The sequence below is a fragment of the Rhipicephalus microplus genome, chromosome 2, assembly GCF_043290135.1.
Source record: "Rhipicephalus microplus isolate Deutch F79 chromosome 2, USDA_Rmic, whole genome shotgun sequence".
NCBI lineage: Eukaryota > Metazoa > Arthropoda > Arachnida > Ixodida > Ixodidae > Rhipicephalus > Rhipicephalus microplus.
In genome coordinates this window covers 250813837-250819836 of record NC_134701.1, presented here as the reverse complement: position 1 = coordinate 250819836, position 6000 = coordinate 250813837, and positions in this window count along the sequence as shown.

Below are 6000 nucleotides of genomic sequence, written 5' to 3'. Positions count from 1 at the left end.
TTTGTAAACTCTGCGGAGGAGGGTGTTGACCGATTCCTCCTCTGCTAATTTAAGGTGAAGGTAAGGGAGGGTATAGGTGATTTTACTAATCACAAAGCTTGTATTATACAAAGTAGCTCTGACTCTCGGAGCCCTCCATTTTCCCCTGAGATTCTTCCTATCATTCTTAGGGCGTTTTCAACGGTATTGCGTAAAGCTTCGAGTGTGTGCGTATTAAGTCGGTTGTTTCGGATAAATAAACCTAGCACACGAATTCGTGATACTCTAGAAATGAGGCACCCATTTATGTGAACTTTGATCATTGGAACGTGTTTGTTCCGACGATGAGCTGGTAGAAGGAGTAACTCTGATTTACTCGAGCTACAATAGAGATTCATCTGAGATGTTAGTGCTGTTATTATATCTACAGCTGTTTGTAGGGTGTCTTGAATGTGTCCATCTGAGCCTCTTTTCACCCATGAGGTGATATCATCGGCATAGATGGAGAAGTTCAAATCAGGGTTACGTTGAAGAGCGTTGGGTATCGGTAGCATAGCCAGGTTAAAAAGGATTGGAGAGAGCACTGACTTTTGAGGTGTTCCGAAGCTGCCTAGTGTATATGGTGAGGAATGTTCTGGTCCTAATGTTAATGTAGCTGTGCGGTCTGTGAGGAAGCCTTTTATGTAAGAGTACATTTTAGCGCCACAAGAAATGCAGTTGAGGCCAGCATATATAGCTGAGTGGGCTACGTTATTGAATGCTCCATGTATGTCCAGACCAAGGATTGCCTGAGTATCCTCGCTCTGGTTGGGAGTTATGATGTCGTGTTCAAGGCGAAGCATCGCATCTTGCACTGAAAGTGAGGCCCTAAAACCAATCATTTCTGGAGGCAGTAGTCCATTATCCTACACGTGTCTCTGGAGGCGTGCAAGCACAACATGCTCCATAGTTTTTCCGAGACACGATCTTAAGGAAATGGGCCTAAGATTTTCTACCAAGGGAGGTTTGTTCGGTTTAGGTATAAATATGACTCTGACATCTTTCCACGAAGGTGGAAGGGTGCCCGTGTCAAAACAGTCGTTAAAGTACTCAGTCGAAGCTTTAATAGAAATAGGGTCAAGATTTTTAAGTAATTTGTTGTTAACGCGGTCTGGGCCTGAAGCCGATGTGGTACGGAGTGTTCGAGGGCGTGCCTAACTTCCGCTTCCGTTATCGGCGCATCTAATGACTCATTAGGTTTTTCTGTGTAAGATGGTATATAATCCTTACGTAATTGAGGTAAATGCAACGTGCGGAGGTTATCGAAGAGCTGTCCTAAATGGTCACTGTGCTCGTGTAACAGTTTAGTGATAGCGTGAGAGTGTCGTGCGCGAGACGTGCTGGGGTCTAGCAGATGTCTAAGAAGTTGCCACGTTCATTTATTACTGAGGTGGTCATGCATTCCTTCACAAAGCTGACCCCATTGTTGTGCCGCCAATTGAGTCGTGTATCACTCGATTTGTTGATCTAGCTTCGCTATCCTAATGCGGAGTTTCCTGTTTCCACCGTCGCAGAAGTGACTGTTTTGCTTCCCACATATGGGGAAGCTTGGAGTCGAGAGTAGTTATCGGGGTGTCGGGGGGTAGAGTTCTCGTGTGAATTTCAACATCTTTTTGAAGCTGTTGAGTCCACTTGGTAAGGTCTGCAATACGTGAGGGAGCGGTGCTGTTGCGGGTCTCTCTAAATTTGTCCCATTCTGTGAGCATCAGTGGTTTAGGTGCAATGGGTCTGTGTTTTAGTTATAAAGTAATGCTAATAATGTAATGATCACTGCCAAGATTAGTTTGGGTGTTAGTCCAAACCATTGTGGGGGCATTGTTAGTGAGGGTAAGATCGGAGGATGTATCTTTGTTCACACTGTTCCTCAAACGAGTAGGCTCCTCCGAGTCGTTGTGCAGCGTAAACCAATGTGCCTGAATATGGGACCAGAGGGCTCTACCTTTCGGTGGAGATGCGGTGTAACCCCACGCTGGGTGGGAGGCGTTGAAATCCCCACTATGAGGAGGGTGTGTTTGCCTGCCGAGGATGTAGCTTGGGTAAATAGGGAATCGAAGCGGTGCCTTTGTTCTTGCGGTCTACTATATACGTTAAGAATGTATAAAAATGGCGAGTTAAGTTTATCAGGTAGTATTTGGAGAAAGTCGTACTCAATATCTATGTCAGCAAATTTTGAATAGGTAACTGTAAGGTGCTTCTGAGTTAAGACAGCAGTGTTTAATTTGGCATCAGCCGGGTTTTGATGCGTTCTATAACCTGGCAGCTGCACTACATCATTTGTTTCTTGTAACGCAATGGTTGGGGGAGGGGCAGTTTGAGATTTGATGTACTGCAGGAGGTTTGTCTTTTTTCGGCGAAACCCCCTGCAGTTCCATTGCCATACGCAAAGGTCAGTGCGGTTACGAGGAGCCATTTTCGCTAAGTTGCTTTGGCTTAGGTTGGGCAAGCTCTGGATGGTTAGCGTGGACCGTATAGATCCACTGCGTGACTCTATCTAGGGTTTGTTTCATCGGTAACATGGCTTGTTGTATCGAGGCGACGGATTCATGAAGCATCTGCAAGGAAGCTGTGGAGAAGGTAATAAAATTGTCTAGTTTTTCCTCAAGTTTGGTTACTTTTTCTTTCTCTTTGTCAACCTTCTCTAGTTTCGCTTTGACTTGGTCTACTCTCTCATCGAATGACAAAGTGGGAGTCAAGACTTTTCGTTTTTGCGCAGGTGGTTGAGCGGGGTGCCTAGTTATAGGGGTGGTTGAGAGAGGAGCTGGTAATGGTGAGATAGGCGTAGGGGTGAAAGATGAGGCGGGAAGGTGTGGGGAGGTAGGTGGTTGTTTGAAGGACTCAAGCTCTAGGCGTAGCTTTGCATTTTCTGCCCTTAATTTAGCCATCTCATACTGCAATAGTTTGAGCTGCTTTTGAATGGAGCTTTCAGGGGAGGCTACATCAGCCCAGCTCACCTCGTGTCCAGGGCCAGTCCGAGGGCTGGGGTCTTCATACATCCTTTTGTTGTGGCTTCGGCTGCGGCTTTTTCGGCTTTGCTGTCTTGCGATACTGGGTGAGTGTCCTCTAGGAGCGTTCTTGAAAGATGGGCTTGGGTCGAGGAATGGAGCTGCATCTTGCTGAAAAGTTGAGGGTGCGTGCTTTGGTTTGGGCTTGTAGAGCTGTGGGCACTGGGGCGAGCCGGTGGGGTGGTCACTGTTGCACACCACACACTTAGGTTCACATTCGTGATCAAGGAGTGGGTTCGGAATGCCACACATTGGGAATAAAGGCTGAGGGGTGCCTGGGCATACGTCTGGTCTGTGGCCAAGTTTGCGGCAGAGATTACAGGCTTCCATCTTATGGCGATAGGGTACGCATCTGGTGATGCCATCCTGATAACTTAATTATGTGGAAAGGCACGCGCGTACCTCTGAAGGTGACCAAGATGGACGTTGTGGAACCCATGCGACGTCCGGTCAGGATGAGGCCTAGTCTGTCATAGTCCAACAGACTTGACAAGATGGTTTCAGATGTGTGTTCTATAGGAATATTACGGATGACCCCTCGGCAGGTATTCGATGGATCGGTAATGTCGGGGACCACTTCAAAGCTGCGCTCGTCCATCTTGATGGATTTGATACGGTGGTATGTTTCGGTGCGTGCCGAGTCTGGTGTGCTTATGAGCAAAATGTTGCTTACAGAGTTGATGCGGTATTGGTCATGAGCTTGTGAGCGCTGCCGCTTTTAGGACGGAATGAATGAGCTTCGGAAGTGGAGTGTCAGCACAGCTGAGGCCTCCACGTATTCACAGAACTATTTTGTACTCATCCGCTGGAAGTGGAGGGGGTCTGGTGGCAGTGCGACGAGTCGATGGGAGAGCTTTCTGTGACTCTTCTTGCGAAGTGTTGATGTCAGGCGTCAATTTCTTCGGGGACGAAGCGGGCTTTCTGGCCTTGGCATACACTTGACACCAGCTGCCTTCATCATCGTCGAGAGCTTCGGCGGAACGAAGCTCCTCTCCCTCTGTTTCGTGGATGACCATGTTGGTAGGCCTAGCCGGTAGGCCTAGCCGGTAGGCCCACCGAGGTAGTCGAACGCTGCCAAAAAGTCGATCTTCGTGGATGCGAACTGCAAAGCACTCATTTGAAATTAGTTCAAATGATGCGGTCGATTCCGTAGAAAGCTTCACATTTGTTCAAGTTGCCAGTGAATGACTTAAACAATCAGAAACAGGAGTTTTGCCGGAGCGCTTGCAAAACGCGGCCGCTCCCGGTGGCATCTCCGCTTTGGATGTACTTCGGATGCACGTTCGTAAACCTAGTCGGTTGCGGTGTAGTTGAGGGGCATTTCTGCTGTTGCGAACATAGCGCATGCCTCCGCCTGTCTTTGCCATGTTTCTTTTCTGTGTGCGTTCTTTATGCTTGTGTCTCTTCACGAAACCGGGTGTCATCGCAGAAAAGGAGGCGTAGCAAAAGCGCCTGATTTTTTTTTAGGGGCGAAGCTCCTTAGGGCGTGGGCTGTGCGTCCCCTGTAGCCTGTATGTAGCCACCTCTAGTTTAGTTCTTGCAGTGTTCACTAGATGGCGGTACCGTCTCCTGTATGTAGCCACCTCTCGTTTAGTTCTTGTAGTGTTTACTAGATGTTGGTACTTGTAGCTGATGATGAAAAGATGCAAGATGTTATAAACTAGAAAGCGGTACTTGTAGTTGATGAAAGACGCGAGATCTTATAAAATACGAATGATGTCACATATGGCGCGTGTCATTGGTTGAAGGCAATCGTTCGATTTAGTGCGGCGACGTACGCTAGGGGGAGCGTTGTAATAAAATCCGTTCGCTGTTGGCACGCGCTCGGAGTCGCCGGATGGATAAGGCTGACGAAAGGATGCAAGATGTTGTAAACCAGACGGCAGTACTTGTAGTTGATGATGAAAGATGCGAGATGCTATAAAATAGGAATGATGTAACATATGGCGCGCGTCATTGGTCGAAGGCAATAGTTCGATTTAGGACGGCCACGTACGCTAGGGGCAGCGTTGTAATAAAATCGAGTGGGTAAAACGTACGGAGGATTCATAGTTTACCAGGTTTACCTCCGGAGCTTCGCCCACTCATCATCATTCACTTCGTGGATATGGAGTCATTTTTTTTCACATTGTGTGGGTAGATATTGCTCTAACAACGAGCGGATCTTAATATTCAGCGCCCTTGCAGACCCAAAACGCTGAAACAAGTGGGAGAAAAACAAAAAGCGAAAGGATCGAAGACTAACTGCGGTGGATGTCGTTAGTGAGAAACATTTTAGTGAATGCTACGTTTATTGTTCCTTGCATTCCTTCAAAATTACAGCCGATGGTGTCATCAGTGGAATTCCCTGCAGTGTGAAAAAGTGAAACCAAAAAAATTTATCCTTCATTTTATTTGCAACTCTCTCGATTTCTCTTCATCGCCAAGATGATTTCTCATTTAAAATGGCGTCGCTGACACCAGCATAGCGACGAAATGAGCTCCTTAATGCTGTTGCGTCAATATTTATTTTTTTCTTGCACCAGTCGAAAATGTCCGCATCTGTACAGGGTCTTTCAATCAATGTGTCCAAAATCCTCAAAGATGAAGAAAATTCGATATGTGCTGTAGCACTCGGAGCATATTAGTTATGAAAATAAACTATTTGCGCTTAATGAGTGAAGCTAGCGTGAACGTCATTATAGTATTGAAGCTCATGCAAAAAAAATCCTACCTTTCAGCAATAGAAAAATTGCCTTATAATAAATGTTGTTGCATAATTAAACAAACCTCGAGTTTAACTGTTGAATTTCATTCAACTTTATTAGAGTTTTCCTTTTTCCTCAGAAACCACGCGTATTCATTCATCTATTGGTAATTTTTTATGGAACACTCGATATTGTGTACCGTAATAATGATGAAGGGGCGTACGTACGTTTGTAAGTGCAACGAAAAAATATTGCTTCGAATACACATCGCCTCCCAACCAGCGTTCTACAGT